This window comes from Corythoichthys intestinalis, chromosome 6 (assembly GCF_030265065.1).
Source record: "Corythoichthys intestinalis isolate RoL2023-P3 chromosome 6, ASM3026506v1, whole genome shotgun sequence".
Classification (NCBI taxonomy): domain Eukaryota; kingdom Metazoa; phylum Chordata; class Actinopteri; order Syngnathiformes; family Syngnathidae; genus Corythoichthys; species Corythoichthys intestinalis.
The window spans coordinates 4,116,995-4,133,391 of NC_080400.1; the positions used below are offsets into that span (position 1 = coordinate 4,116,995).

At 39.6% G+C, this 16,397-nt stretch overlaps 1 protein-coding gene across 9 annotated transcripts in view; it reads left to right on the forward strand.

The window, feature by feature from the left end:
• The window catches only part of tiam1b (TIAM Rac1 associated GEF 1b), a 176,207-nt gene that overhangs the window by 26,557 nt on the left and 133,253 nt on the right, over window positions 1-16,397 (forward strand). The window contains exon 1 of one of the 9 annotated variants that reach the window (XM_057838498.1): window positions 1,716-8,041. The exons of 7 other annotated variants lie outside the window; for them this stretch is intronic. The gene's annotated coding sequence lies outside the window, so the exon portion shown is untranslated. Of the gene's footprint in view, window positions 1-1,715; window positions 8,042-16,397 lie in introns of those variants that run through there. One more of the 9 variants, XM_057838494.1, reaches the window with a different exon arrangement.

Below are 16,397 nucleotides of genomic sequence, written 5' to 3' on the forward strand. Positions count from 1 at the left end.
AATTAATTGAATGTAGTTTAAAGCTGCTGATACAGAATGGGGGCTTGAGTAGTTTACTGTTTTAAAATTTATTTAATTTTTAATTAATTAAATTTTATTTATTTAAACCTGAGAGGCTTTATATACAATTTTTGTAACTAATGCACGAAACATTAAAAGCATCTAATAGCTTGGGGGATTTGTGGGATTTTCCACTGAGGTTGTTGGTGTGTTTTGCTTTTGTAAGACAGTTTACAATATTATTTGCACGTTTTACTGACTATGCCATTTCTGTTTGTTATTTATAATGTTTTGTGTTTGTCACTGAACAAACAGGTCAGTTTCTTGTTACCAACCGTTGTGTGTTATTCAAACTCACCTAATTCAGCTGGCTAGTTGTTATCGAGGGTACTAAAACCCTTTTCAACATGAGTCTGACAACTAAGTAGGGAGGCTAAATAACTTTAAACTTTAACACATGCTCAGATAGGTCGGTATCGGCCAGTATCAATATCGGATCGGAAGTGCAAAACAATATCGGTATCGGATCGGAAGTGCAAAAACCTGGATCGGGACATCCCTAGTTTTAATGTTCATACTTGAATTCTTATGGTTTACAAAAAAAAAATACATACTAGATTGCATGTACAATTGTTTAAATATTTTAAATTGGAATCTGGTAAATAAGTCAATCAGAAACAGTTAACCCTTTAACACCTAGCCTATTTTGGCCAATTTTGCATGTATTTGATGTAGAGCTGAAACGAGTACTCGAGTAACTCGAGTTTAAAAACTGATCCGAGTAATTTTATTCACCTCGAGTAATCGTTTATTTTGACAGCTCTAAGCATCACGTTTTGCTCGGACTACTTTTAATGCGGGACAACGTGCTGTCACGTGCGGAGAGGAAGAAGGAAAAAAAAAACAACTTACTGCAGCTGACAGCCACCACAAACGACGCCGACGTTGCCAAATACTAGCCCGCACGATGCTACGTTGGTAACAGCTAGCGTCTGATGCGTCTCATAAAGATCACATGTATGTTGAACTAGATGGACAATGACAGACTCGGCCGCGTCTGGGCAGCGTTATTAAACAGCCACCATCTTAAAGCAGTACAGCGCTAAGCGCTAGTAAAGAGCGCTAAAATAAGATTAACGTTACTGTCGCTACTAGCTCACGTAAAGTTAGCCCTGCGGAGGGCTAGGTTTCAATTAATTATGACCACTGTCGATGCGTGGCTAACGTGTCTTACATACAGGCTTTAACATAACATAGCATTGTGGAGTGATGAGGGTGTCAAAAACTTTATCATGCTAACTATCAATTTTAGCTCAGTAGTCATTGCTGGATAAAACACCAAGTAGCACTGGTCCCTAATGTGCTCCAGTACAGCCTGTATCATACATTTATTTTGAACACTGCAAAAACTCAAAATCCTATCAGGACTTACAGTTTAGACCAACTTAAAACTTAACTAGAACTTAAAAATGGCTTGACACAAAGAGAAATTCAATTGAAACACGTGGGAAAAAATCCTAACTTTTAAGTGATGTGTGTTATCAAGCGTAACGGCATTTTTAGGTAATATATATATATATATATATTTTTTAATAAGATCTAAAAGTTTTTTGAGTGAAAGCAGTGAATTAGTCTTTTTTTTTTAATTCTAGCTACATCTGAGATGCAATTGTTGGCTGTTTTCAACAATATACATCGAAAATAAAGACATTGATTGACTGAAAATGGTTCAAGATTAGATAAAATGTCTTGTTTTCTCATATATATTTATAATTGCTCTTCACCTAAAAATATATTTGTTTTATCCGATTACTCGATTAATCGATAGAATTTTCAGTCGATTACTCGATTACTAAAATATTCGATAGCTGCACCCCTAATTTGATGTTACCTTTATATTTCAAAGAAAAAATTGTTCACAATGGCCAAGTTGGGTCCCTTTTTTCAGGACACCTTGGACTTCATGTCTAAACTGTTGTTTTCTTCACTGACCAATTACAATCCACATTTTGGACCCAAACAGACAAAAAAATCCCAAAATATTTCTTCAAAATTTGTAATGTTGATGTCCCATTGACAACCAAACATGCTCGACCAAACGTTTTGAAGCTTGATAATATTTATTCTACTTGTTAGGATAAACATTCAATAGAAAAAAATAAGATTGAATAGTTTTATGTTTGACAATTCAACACAAACAGCAAGTATGGTCATAGGCGTTTTTGGCCTTTACACATACTATGGTCAAAACGGGTTATATACAGTGCAAAATAGTGAGAAAAAAAATCATATATATCATCTAACACAAAAAGGTTTTGGAAGATATCTCTTTGTGAAGTTAGGTATTATACCCATCACCTTATCTAAAGTATTTACGTACATGCAACCAAGCTTCTTGAACACTCATCTTTATAAAATTTGAAAAGATTATAGTGAAGAAAAAATATATAACATTGAAAAAAAGTTTTTTCAAAAATATTGACAAGTAGTTCAGTTCAATTCAAAACTTTTTGGCATACAACCCAATAAAGTTTTTTTTTTTCTTTTTTTTGCGAACTCAATAACTCAATAAAGCTTCTGCATGAACCGGTCACGGAGGTGTGTCACACACAACGTCACACAGCCTACTCTTTCGCCGTTTGCGCACTGCTGTCAGCCTGTCACTTCTACTCGCCGAGACGCCGACTCATTCCAGGAAAACAACGACAAATACGGCTCATCGTCTTCCTTGAGTTAATGAAATAATGCATTAGCTTGCGCTAAATTTAGGTTTAGATTCATTCTGCACGTTTCAGAGTCGCTTGCTCAAACTGGCCGTTGCTTGCTTCAGCATGCATGCCTCCTTTTCCTTAGTTGGCGCCTCGCTCGGAAATTTATTAAAAATGTCCACATTCTGTTCGCCCTTCTTGACATCACAACGGCTCTTGGGGTGCTTTCGGTTTTGAAAAAGGACAAGAAATGATGGAAATATGGAGATAGATACATGGTCCATGCAGCGTTTTAATGCATATTTATGAGTGCAATAAAACTATAAAACTCAAATGACATTATCTCCCGTTTTTCTTGGTCGATTGACTTCAAATAAAAACTGGTGTGGACATCAACTTCCGTACTTTCAAAGGAGACCAACCAGCAGCACGTGGGTGACGTAATTACAGCGTGACGAAGCTTCAAAGACGACATGCGTAAACACGTCGCTGCCGACACGTTGGGTGTTAAAGGGTTCATTTTTATTTTACGCATTGATTCAGATTTTCAAATGATATAACAGTCCGCATGGGCGAATTTATCGTCATTTATCGTTACTGAGGTAAATCTGCTCAATTTACCGTGATACTTACTTTAGGCCATATTGCCCAGCCCTTGTCTGACTTTTTTTTGTGTGTGTATGTGTTGAGTTTTGAATTTAGCCGAGTCAACAGCAGACGCGTGACGTTGAATCGCGTCGCGCTTTGCTAATTGGGAGCGTAGACGCCAATTGTTTTACTCCTGCGTCACATTGGGTCCTATTGTATACGCTTGTATTCTTGTTTTTGCCAGCGTGAATTTGTCAAGCGTCGCCAGGGAATTGCTCTAATAGTGCCGTGCCCACTCCGTTAGGAAGCCAACTTTGATTTCCAGATTCTACGTCTAATCGAGTTGACTCCCTGTTGAGTTTGGGGCATTTCCGGGTCAATAACTGTTGGTCTTGGGTCACTTCTCGTTCGTTTTAGGGAACGTCTGCGTCACTCCCTGTACATTTTGAATCATTTTCCATTCATTTAAAACAAAAAAAAAACATATATATTATTTACTGGTTCTCTCTCTTTTATTAAAAAAAAATGAAGAAAAGAAAGAAAAATAGCTTATTAAGAGGCGGGAAAAAAGATTTGAACAGCGTTGAGTTCAACATTGTGCTTGATTGATTATCAAATTAGATGACATTTCATTTGCTGATTGATCCATTAACCCCGAATGAACGACAAAATGAACAGCACGTGACCCAAAATGTCCAGCTACTCTAAAATAAATAAGAAAGTGACTGAAAATGAACAAATAAGTGACTCAAAATGAAAATAAAGGTAAGAAAAATTTATTGGAATGCCCCAAAATGAACATCAAGTCACCGGTAAATACTCTTAAATCAACAGGAATTTACCCTAAATGTTGAGGAAATGTCCGGGAATGCCCCAAAATTTACACGAAGTGACCTGAAAGTACTCTAAAATGAACAACAAAGTGACTCAAAATGAACAGAAAGTGACTGAAAACCAACACGAATGCCCCAAAATGGGTAGGAAGCAAAAAATGAACTGGAAGTGACCTGGAAATGCCCTAAAATCAACAGGAAATGACCCAAAATGTAGAGGAAATGACCCGGAATACCCCAAAATGTTAAAGGATCGACCCCTAAATACTCTAAAATGAACAAATAAGTGACTCATATTTGACAGAAAGTTAAGAAAAATGAATTGAAATGTCCCAAAATGAACATCGTCACCTGGAAATGCTCTACAATCAACAGGAAATTGCCTAAATCAAGAGGAAATGACCGGGAATGGCTCAAACTTTACAGGAGGTGACCTGTAAGTACTCTAAAATGAACAATGAAGTGACTGAAAATGGACAGAAAGTTGCACAAAATCAGGAATATCCCAAAATAAACAGGAAGTGACATGGAAATGCCCAAAAATCAACAAGAAATGATCCAAAATGTCCAGGAAAAGACCCGGAATGCCGGAATGTAAAAGAATTGACCCATAAATACTCTAAAATGAACAAATATGTGACTCAATATGAACAGCAAGTTAAGAAAAATAAAATGTAATGCCCCAAAATGAACATCAAGTCTACTGGAAAAGCTCTAAAATCAACGGGAAATTATCCAAAATCTAGAGGAAATGACCGGGAATGTCGCATAATGGGCAGGAAGTGACAGATGAACAGGAAGTGAACTGGAAATGCCCTAAAATCAACAGGAAATGGTCCAAAACTTAGAGGAAATGACCCGAAATGCCCCAAAATGTAAAAGAATTGACCCATTAATACTCTAAAATGAACAAATAAGTGACTCAAAATTAACAGAAAGTTAAGAAAAATTAATTGGAATGTCCCAAAGAGAACATCAAGTCACCTGGAAATGCTCTACAATCAACAAGAAATTACCTAAATCGAGAGGAAATAACCAGGAATGCCCCAAAATTTACAGGGGGTGACCTGTAAATACTCAAAAATGAACAAGGAAGTGACTCCAAATGAACAGGAAGTGACCTGGGAATTCCTTAAAATCATCAAGAAATGATCTGAAATGTACAGGAAATGACCCGAAATGCCGAAAATGTACAGGTTGTGACCCAAAATCAACAGGATGTGACCTTGAAATGCCCCAAAATCAACAAGGAGTGACAAATGAATAGGAAGTAACCTGGAAAGGCCCTGAAATCAACAGGAAATGATGCAAAATGTACAGGAAATGACCGGGAATTATTCAAATTTACAGTGACCTGTACAGTGGGATGAAAAAGTATCTGAACCTTTTGGAATTTCTGCATAAAATCACCATCAAATGTGGTTTGATCTTTGTCAAAATCACACAGATGAAAAAACAGTCTGCTTTAACTTAAACCACCCAAATATTTATAGGTTTTCATATTTTAATGAGGATAGTAGGCAGGCCATTTGGCAGCAATAACTTCAACCAAGCGCTTCCTGTAGCTGCAGATCAGTCTGGCACATCGATCAAGACTAATCTTGTCCCATTCTTCTCTACTGGATTTTGACTTGGCCACTCGAGAACGTGTATTTTGTCCTTCCGAAACCATTCTGAAGTTGATTTACTTCTGTGTTTTGGATCATTGTCTTGTTACAGCATCCATCCTCTTTTTAGCTTCAACTGTCTGACAGACAGCCTCAGGTTTTCCTGCAGAACATCCTAAAAAACGTATGAATTCATTCTTCCATACATGATTTCAAGTTGTCCAGGCCCTGAAGCAGCAAAACAGCCCCAAATCATGAGGCTCCCTCCACCATGCTTCACGGTGGGGATGATATGTTGATGTTGGTGAGCTGTTCCATTTTTCCTCCACACATGACGTTGTGTGTTGCTCCCAAACAATTGAACTATGGTTTCATCAGTCTACAAAATAGTTTGCCAAAACATCTGTGGAATTTCCAAGTGCATTTTTGTCAACATTAAATAAGCAACAATGTTTTTTTAGACAGCAGTGGCTTCCTCTTTGGAGTTCTCCCATGAACACCATTTTTTGCCATAGTTTTACATATAGTTGAGATATTGGACTGTGCCAGTGATTTCTGTAAGTCTTTAGCAGACAGTCTAGGGTTCTTTTTTAATCTCTCTGAGTATTCTGCGCTGAACTCTTGGCGTCATCTTTGGTGGACAGACACTCCTCGGGAGAGAAGCAACAGTGCCAAACTCTCTCCATTTGTAGACAACTTTTCTGACTGTCGATTGATGAACATCCAGACTTTTAGAGATGGTTTTACATCCTTTCCCAGCTTTATACAAATTAACTATCCTTCATCGCAGGTCTTCAGAAGGTTTATAATATTTAGCCGTTTTTGTGGGAATGTGTGTCTGAACCATTTGTTAGGAGCATTGTAAAAAAAAAAAATGTACATAGATCCTCATTTAAAAAAAAAAAGTACCATTTGAGGCTCAGCTCAGGTATTTTAATTTTTCATGTTCCTTATCCGATTACTCGATTATTCGAACTAACTAGTCCATCGATTAATCGACTACTAAAATATTCGATAGCTGCAGCCCTAGTTCACTTACCTATTTCCCCCCTTATGACATTGTTTGCATACTTTTCTCACTAAAATATGAAAACCTATAAATGTTTGGGTGGTTTTAGCTAAAGCAGACATTGTTTTTCCATCTGTGTGAGTTTGACAAAGATCCGATCACATTTGATGGTGATTTTATGCAGAAATATGAGAAATTCCAAAATGTTCAGATACTTTTTCATACCATTGTAACATAAAACAGAACAGTACACTTCTGGTTACCAGTCCCAAGTGACCATGATTCATTCGGACAATGCTGGACAAATGGCATGCTTTCAAAAAAAATGCGGAATTTTGGCATTTGGGCAGAAGTTAAATGGCTACAGTATCATTTACTGAAAGCTCAACAAATACAGTAGATGGCAATATTTAGTCACAATATACAAAGTCACGAGTCTTTCTATCCGTGGATCCCTCTCACAGAAAGAATGTTAATAATGTAAATGCCATCTTGAGGATTTATTGTCATAATAAACAAATACAGTACTTATGTACTGTATGTTGAAGGTATATATTCGTCCGAGTTTTATTCATTTTTTTCTTAATGAATTGCCAAAATGTATATGATCGGGAAAAATGATCGGGAATGCTTGGAATTGAATCGGGAGCCAAAAAAAAGCAATTGGGAAATATCGAGATCGGCAGATACTCAAACTAAAACGATCGGGATCGGATCGGGTGCAAAAAAACATGATCGGAACAACCCTACCTGAAATGATCCAAAATGTACAAAAAATGACCCGAAATGGCACAAAATATGCAGGAAGTGACCTGAAATTAACAGGACGGAACCCAAGAGTACCCCAAAATGAACAAGGAAGTGACTGAAAATGAACACGTCGCTTGCCATTTACAAAATTAGCCGTCCGTTTCATGTAAACTGGAATCATCTTTTAGCGCCACTGACGGCGCAAGACGTCCAATCCATTGTGATATTCGTTCATCCGCTGCTCCAAATGGGGTCCAAAGGGATTGGACGCTTAGCACCGTCAATGGCGGGCAAATGAGTTGAGTAAAGTGGCCCACCACAAGCCCTGTTCTCGGGGCTTGTTGAGTGTAAACATGATGCCGCGGGGGGTGCAGTTAGACAGCAGACGAGGGAGGGGAAGACGCATTCCTGCGGCTTTGACCGTGGAGGGGCGAGGTCTTTCTAAAGGCTCCTCCCTCCTACCCTCCCACAAGGGAGAAAAGGCAGTCAGTTTGCGCTGGTGGATTATGAATGGAGCTTTAGAGGCAAGCAAGCCACTTAATGACGGTAAGTTTTTTTACTTTCATAATGTTGGCCAAACCATAGAAATATTCAATTCATTTGGCTGCTGTTGACTGGGAAGCCCCTCCCACCCTAAACTGATTGGCTGTTTAGTGCTATCAATGTCTTTCCTTCCAGTTGAAATTAATTGGACATCAATCGTCATCAATGGTGGGCAAAGAGTTCATTTTTGGGTCATTTCCTTGCTTACAGTTCACTTCCTGTCAATTTGGAAATTTCCTCGGCATTTCTGGGTTTCTTTCTGTTCATTTTGAGGCATTTCCAGGTCACCTCCTGTGCATTTTGGATCATTTCCTGTCTATTTTAGGCAATTTCCAGGTCACTACTTGTTCAGGAGTCACTTCCTATTGATTTTGGTTCATCCCCAGGCCACTTCATGTACTTTTTGCTTGCATTTCAGGGTCACTCCCTGTTGATTTTAAGCTATGTCCAGGTCACTTCTTGTTCTTTGGTCACTTTCTGTTGATTTTGGGGCATTCCCGGATCAATTCCTGATCATTTTGGATCATTTCCTGTTGATTTTTTGAGGTCAATTTCTGTTCATTGGTCTCTTTCTGATGAATTTCGGGTCACTTTTTTGATGATTTGGAGTATTTCCTGTTGATTTTAGAGTATTCCCGGGTCACTTCCTGTTCATTGGTCACTTCATGTCCATTTCGTGGCATTTCTGTTGATGTTGAGTCATTTTCTGTTCATTTTGAGTCACTTCCCTCTTGTTTTCGAGTAATAACTGGTCACTTCCTGTACATGTTGTTCCTTTGCCTCTGTCAAAATGGACGTCTACTCGTGAAAACACGTTTATATTCACAGCAGAAGGTTGATTGCACGACGTTTGACTTTGTTCATTGTTAATTCAGGCATCAAAGGGGTTCATACTTCAACAATATTAAAGATGATGGAATCATTTTTAGTTTTTAAAGGCATTATTGTTTTTTAATGTTTTTTTTTAAATTAATGATTATCTTTTTATTGAACATCGAAAAGCTCATTAAAAACTAATAGTTTTTAACAAAAATTCAAAACTTATTAAAAAAATAGCACATCTGCTCCAAAAATGATTTAAAACTCCAAAAAATGTGAATTCATGTGCGTTGGGAATAATGAAAAACTGAAATATGAGACACATCTGATGTATCCTGATGATTTTTGATAGTTTTCCACAATTCATAAATGGATGCAAAGTCAAGGAGAAATCTCCCGGGGTGCGTTCGGTGTTGGTTAAAAAAAAAAAAAAAAAAAAAATCCAGCATTGTGTTCCTCCTAAGCTCTGACCCCTCCTGCGCACCCTCCTGTGGTGCTCATCTGGTGTCCCAATAGTCATGGAAATCTGTTGACCAGCTTGAAACTCCCTGTCTTTTCTGTTTTAACCCCTTGATTCCTTAATTTATGTTGAACTCTTTGAGTCCCAGTGACGATGCCAGACGTCCGGTCACGTGGCATCCAACCATCATTCTGCTGTGAATTGAAATGACTTTGTTACTAGTTCATCACTAGTGGACGTCCAATCCTTATGAACTGAGATACGGGTTGCTGCCAACCATCCCTCCTCAAATACATTGGACCATAGACTTCATAATACTTGACAGGACACGGGAAACGGGGCCGATTTGTAGGGGGGCTATTTTCAAAAAATTCTAATATTTACAAAACCAAAGCTGCTACCGACCTAAAACCAAAACAGGCACCTACAGTGGGGAGAACAAGTATTAGCTACACTGCTGATTTTGCTTGTTTTCCCACTTGCAAGCCATGTAGAGGTCTGTAATTTGTATCATAAGTTCTCTTCAACCGTGAGGGACGGAATCTAATACAAAAATCCAGAAAATCACATTGTATAATTTTTGTATAGTAAATTTGTATTTAACTACATGAAATAAGTATTTGATACATTACCAACTAGTAAATATTTCGGCTCATAGTTCTTTTTTAAGAACCCCTCCTGTTCTCCACTCATTACTGGAAGTAACTGCACCTGTTTGAACTTGTTACCTGTATAAAAGACACCTGTTCACATGCTCAAACAAACAAACTCCAACCTCTCCACAATGGCCAAGACCAAAGAGCTGTGCAAGGACATCAGGGATAAAATAATAGACCTGCACAAGGCTGGGATGGGCTACAGGAAAATAAGCAAGCAGCTTGGTGAGAAGGTAACAACTGTTGGAGTGATTATTAGAAAATGGAAGAAGTTCAAGTTGACGGTCAGTCTGCCTCGTTCTGGTGCTCCATGCAAGATCTCACCTCGTGGGGCATCACTGATCATGAGGAAGGTGAGGGATCAGTCCAGAACTACATGGCAGGACCTGGTCAATGACCTGAAGAGAGCTGGAACCACAGTCTCGAAGAAAGCCATCGGAAACACATTACGCCGTCATGGATTAAAATCCTACAGCGCACGCAAGGTCCTGCTGCTGAAGCCAGTGCATGTCCAGACATGTCTGAAGTTTGCCACTGACCATCTGGATGATCCAGAGGAGCAATAGGAGAAGGTCATGTGGTCGGATGAGACCAAAATTGAACTTTCTGGTCTAAACTCGGCTCGTCGTGTTTGGAGGAAAAAGAAGGATGAGTACAACCCCAAGAACACCATCCCAACCGTGAAACATGGAGGAGGAAACATCATTTTTTGGGGCTGCTTCTCTGCCAAGGGTACAGGACGACTGCACCGTATTGAGGGGAGGATGGATGGGGTTATGTGTGGCCAGATCTTGGCTGACAACCTCCTTCCTTCAGTGATAGCCCTGAAGATGGGTCGTGGCTGGGTCTTCCAGCATGACAACGACCCAAAGCACACAGCCGAGGCAACTAAAGAGTGGCTCCGTAAGAAGCATCTTAAGGTCCTGGAGTGGCCTAGCCAGTCACCAGATCTGAACCCGATAGAAAATCTATGGAGGGAGCTGAAAGTCCGTGTTGCCCGGCAGGAGCCCTGAAGGCTCTGGAGAAGAGGGCCAAAATCCCTGCTGCAGTGTGTGTAAACCTTGTCAAGGACTACAGGAAACGTGTGGTATCTGTAATTGCAAACAAAGGTTTCTGTACCAAATATTAAGTTTGATTTTTGTGATGTATCAAATACTTATTTCATGCAAATTTATTATTTAAAAACCATACAATGTGACTTTCTGTTTTTTTGTATTAGATTCCGTCCTTCACAGTTGAAGAGAACTTATGATACAAATTACAGACCTCTACATGCTTTGCAAGTGGGAAAACCAGCAAAATCGGCAGTGTATCAAATACTTGTTCTCCCCACTGTACCTTAGCGAGGTATGAGTCTCCATGAGCAGCGGCATCAAAAAATCCAAAGTCGTTCCCTTATAAAATCCTGATTATTTTTATATATACGAATAACACAACTTAAAATGGCTATAAAAGTCTCTTGATTTTACACTAGATGCACAAAAATCACGAAATGCAGAGATAATCCCCTATATTTTCAGGATCAATAGCAAAAGTTTTTGCCCAAAATAGCAACTTTTTTTTTTTTTTTTACTGCAAGTTTTCAACAGCTAATAATTCAATTCAATATTATTTGTATATCTATATCACAACAGGGTTGTCTCAGAGGGCTTTGCAGAGTCAATATGCTACACAATCAGATACAGTAGATGAATTAGATGAGTTCAAGTCCTGGGCATCCATCATCCATAGACTTTCCATGGCGGCAAGGAAAAACTCCAAAAACCCCATGGGCAAAAAGAGAAACCTTGGGGAGAACCACAGTCAGGAGAGATCCACTCCTAGGACGGACAGGCTATAGAAGCACCAGGACTGATGATGGGTATTAGCAGAAGGAGTTCCAGTTTGTAAAGACTCAATGGGGTGAGAGAACTTGAGGGGGTCCATCTAGCCAGATGAGACGGGGGGCGGCGAGGACGTCCATCCAGCCAGGGGTCAGGATTGTCTGGCGGCTGCGGCTGAAAAATAGGGGGAGGGGTGAAAGGGGACACCGGGTGAGTCGTGATGAAGACACAAGTCAACTAGACATTAGAATTAGAAAAGACAAATAAATGAAAGACAAGTGGTAGGTAGAGTGAGAAGCAGGGGATAGGACTCAGTGGCTGTACTTCCCCTGGCATTATAGCTTCTAGTGCAGCTTAGACTGAACTGTGAGTCCAGTCTGTTTTCAACTAGCTTGACCATAAGCTTTTTCAAAAAGGAACGTTTTTAGTCTAATCTTAAATGTACAGACTGTCTCGGCCTCTTTTTGATTAACTGATTCCCTAAGACAGGAGCTTGGTAACTAAAGGCTCTAGCTCCGACTGTACTTTTAGAGACCCTGGGAACTGCCAGCAGACCTGCATTCTGAGAACAAAGTGTTCTGTCGGGGCAGTATGCAGTGGCGCCTCCAGAAATGTTTCATAGGGGTGGCCAGATGGGGCCACTTAAAATCTTGGGGTGGCCAAAACTAAAAGCTATAATTTCAGGTTTTCATTATATTATTGCAGTAAAAAGGTCAGGGGAAAACTATCAGAAAGACTTAAGGACACGGCTACTGATATACTTTGGTGTATTGTGTAATATTTGATGTTACTAATGATTTAATGTGCATGGTCCGTAACTGTCCAGTCAACATTTTGAGTTCCACAACAATTCTGTTTTATTGTGTTATGTATATATTAGGCATAAGGTGTACATTTAACTAGGGCTGTCAAACGATTAAAATTTTTAATCGAGTTAATCACAGCTTAAAAATTAATTAATCGTAATTAATCGCAATTCAAACCATCTCTAAAACATGCCATATTTTTCTGTAAATTATTGTTGGAATGGAAAGAAAAGACAAGACAGATATATACGTTCAACATACTGTACATAAGTACTGTATTTGTTTATTATAACAATAAATCCACAAGATGGCATTAACATTATTAACATTCTTTCTGTGAAAGGAATCCACGGATAGAAAGACTTGTAATTCTTAAAGAATAAATGTGAGTTTGTATATTGTGACTAAATATTGCCATCTAGTGTATTTGTTGAGCTTTCAGTAAATGATACAGTAGCGACTTAACTGTTCTGCCCAAATGCATGATGAGAAGTGGTGCAACCATGACTGTGTGTGGTGGCTGCAAATGCTATATCTTGTCTGCGTTGGGTACACTACAGGGTGTTAAGAAAAAGATCGACTCCTGTCATTCTTCCCCACGTCACTTCCCACAATATTTATGGTTGCTGTGGGAGAGATGACAAGGCTTTTGCCAATTAAAAGCACCAATGAACGCTTTTATCTACTCCACTCACTTGACAGTACTGCCTCTTATCTCTGTATAGACCCTACCCACGTGACGTCACAACTCCGCTCTCCTGAATGGTACCGCCCAATTGTCTGTCAAAACATAGTGTTAACCTGTTACGGCTACGTACATTCCTCCTATTTACGGCGTGTTTTTCTGCTCCTTAACATTAATATTCAAAATGGTGAAGGCGTGTGTGGCTGTTGGTTGCACTAACAGAGAAGATGGAAGGAGAGACTTGAAGTTTTACCGTTTTCCGAGGGATCCAAAGAGGAGAGCGAAATGGACGGCTGCAATTCGACGTGAAAACTGGGCACCAAAAAATCACCACAGACTATGTAGTAGTCATTTTATATCCGGTAAGATGCATTTAAGATATACTTAGAGGGTTTTGGGCTGACAAATAACCACAATTAAGATCATTGCTAGGCTAATCACCGACAACATACACGTATGTATGTAATGAGAGTGCTATCGCTAAACCATATAAACATTAAAAGCCTTAACTCCATTGACAAACGACATGAAATACATTAGACTTGACAGTGGATGTTAGCAATAACAAAAGATTTTGAATTGAAAATTTCGTAACTCACCTTTCCAAGCACAAGATAGATTCCTGCCGAATTTTCGTGGACGAGGACCTGTTTCACCCAACCGGCAACAAAGTATTTATAAGCCTCCAAGCTCTTGAAGTTTTTCAAATTTTCGTGAGAATAGGCTGATTTTGTGTGGACAAGATAATTGTAAATATCAGCGTAGCAGATGTCAGGCAGACAGGGCGAAGACAGTGGGTGGAAAAACATCGATTTGGGCATCAAATATGGATCTGGCGACTGTATAGAACGAAGCTTTTCCACATAACGCCTTTTATGCAACACATCCAGTGAGTTTACGGCATCAGAAAGCACCGGGTCTTCCATGAAATGCATTTTAAATTCCTCGATCAATTGAAACCAATGCTAATACAGAGACAAAATGACGGACAAGTGGGCGGAACCATACAGCGAGCACGTGGTTTTGTGACGTCGGTGGGTAGGGTCTATAGAAGTAAAACGACGCCATTGTAGGCTGTTTGCGGCAATGCGTGAATGAGTCGTACTGCGAATGCATTAATTGCGATAAATACCGTATTGGCCCGAATATAAGACGACCCTGATTATAAGACGACCCCCTCTTTTTCAAGACTCAAGTTTGAAAAAAGACTTTTTGAACACCAAATTATTTTTTATACAGAAAATAATTACAGTACATCCGAAACAAATGATTATAACAATATATTTGAGAGAAAAAGCATGTTATTTTGCCTCATTCAAATCTTTATATCTGAACATTTAAATATGTAAACTTGTGTGGAATCACATTTGTAAATGAATGACTTCTGGTTTTTGAAATGTAAATAAACAAATCTATTGTGATAAAACAACAAAATTGCAATAACTGCATTTACCATCAAAGTGAAGTCTAACTGTAATTGTAGTCTTGAAACAAATCTGAATAAGGAAAAACATTGCAATGAAGTAATGCCAACTGGTTAAACTTGAGATATTTGAGATCATGGCGTCATCTAGTGTCGTGAATGGGTATAATGTCTAGACCGCTGAGATCATGACAGAACATCGCTTTATTGATATCTGGCGCCATCTAGCGTCGTGAATGGGTATAACGTCTAGACCGCGAATAAAAGACGACAGTGCTTTTTCAATCTGATTTCAATGCAAAAAACACCGTCTTATATTCGGGCCAATACGGTATTTTCACGTGATTAATTTTTCAAAATTAATTACCGCCCGTTAATGCGATAAATTTCACAGCCCTACATTTAACAAAACAAAATAAATGCATTCATTTGGGATGAAATGCATAACTGATGCTACAACAATGTAACGATATACTGGCAAGTGGGGTGGCCAGTGGGGTGGCCAACCAATTTATAGGGGTGGCCGTGGCCACCCCCTGGTGGCGCCACTGGCGGTATGGAACCAGAGCATCTGTGAGATAAGATGGCCCCAAACCATTAATGGTCAAGAAGGAGGATTTTAAATTTAATTCTAAACTTGACTGGAAGCCAGTGAAGGGCTTGGAGCACAGGGGTGATGTGCTCTCTTCTATTAGTTCCTGTTAAAAATCTTGCTGCTGCGTTCTCGACAAGCTGAAGACTTTTTAGGGAACTTTCAGGACAAGCTGCGAGTAAGGAGTTACAGTAATCGAATCTAGATGTAACGAAAGCGGGAATTTTTCTGCATCGATTTTAGACAGAATATTTCTTATTTTGGCTATGTTGCGCAGGTGAAAAAAGGCTGTTCTGCAGGTTTGTTTAATAAGACCTTTAAATGATAGGTCTGGGTCAAATAGAACTCCTAGGTTAATAAATCACTCAATTTTCACATCAGAAACTTAAAATCTCAAAAGTGACGTGCAAGTATGAAATCTAAAAAAACATGATTATGAAATGCGTATGGGATAGTCCTGTAATTCAGGCAGTGCAAATAGTCGATGTGGTGTTACCAGGATGTGAGCCTCGTCTTTCAACAATCACATAACATTTTTCTATGCCTGTCACCCTGTTCCTCGCTGTCTCCTTTCTGCCCTCCTCGACTCAGCTCCTTTTCCTGCCGGCCGGCCACTCCAAGGCCTTGTTCTGAAGTCGCATCCTTGGAGGAGTTTGCATCAAAACAGTTGAAGAGGGACCGCCAGGAACTCCAGCAGGTGCTCGTGTGTTTGCTGCATATCAGGGAGTCCCACAGCGACATTCCGAAGGACGCCATGTGGGCCACGGGCAGAGATGGCCGCTTGAGTACCGCCCGGACTGTCTCCAGGTTTCCATTGTTCTCTGGAACATCTCCGGGATGTCGGCCCTGTGTGTCCCTGTGTTCCTCCTTGCCAGTGCGACTGTGTTGGGGTTGACGACCGCCACGATGAGCCCGATGCTTCTCGATCGAAGAGCGCCAGCACCTTTTGGCTGGGTCAACTTGTAGCAGGCCTTGACAGACTTGCAGTTCTCTCACCTGGCCAACACCTTCCGGCTCAAGAATCGGGCCGTCCTCATCCTCTCAAGCTCCTAAAAAACATGTTTGTTTCAGAAAGATAGGTGTTTTGATTCATCT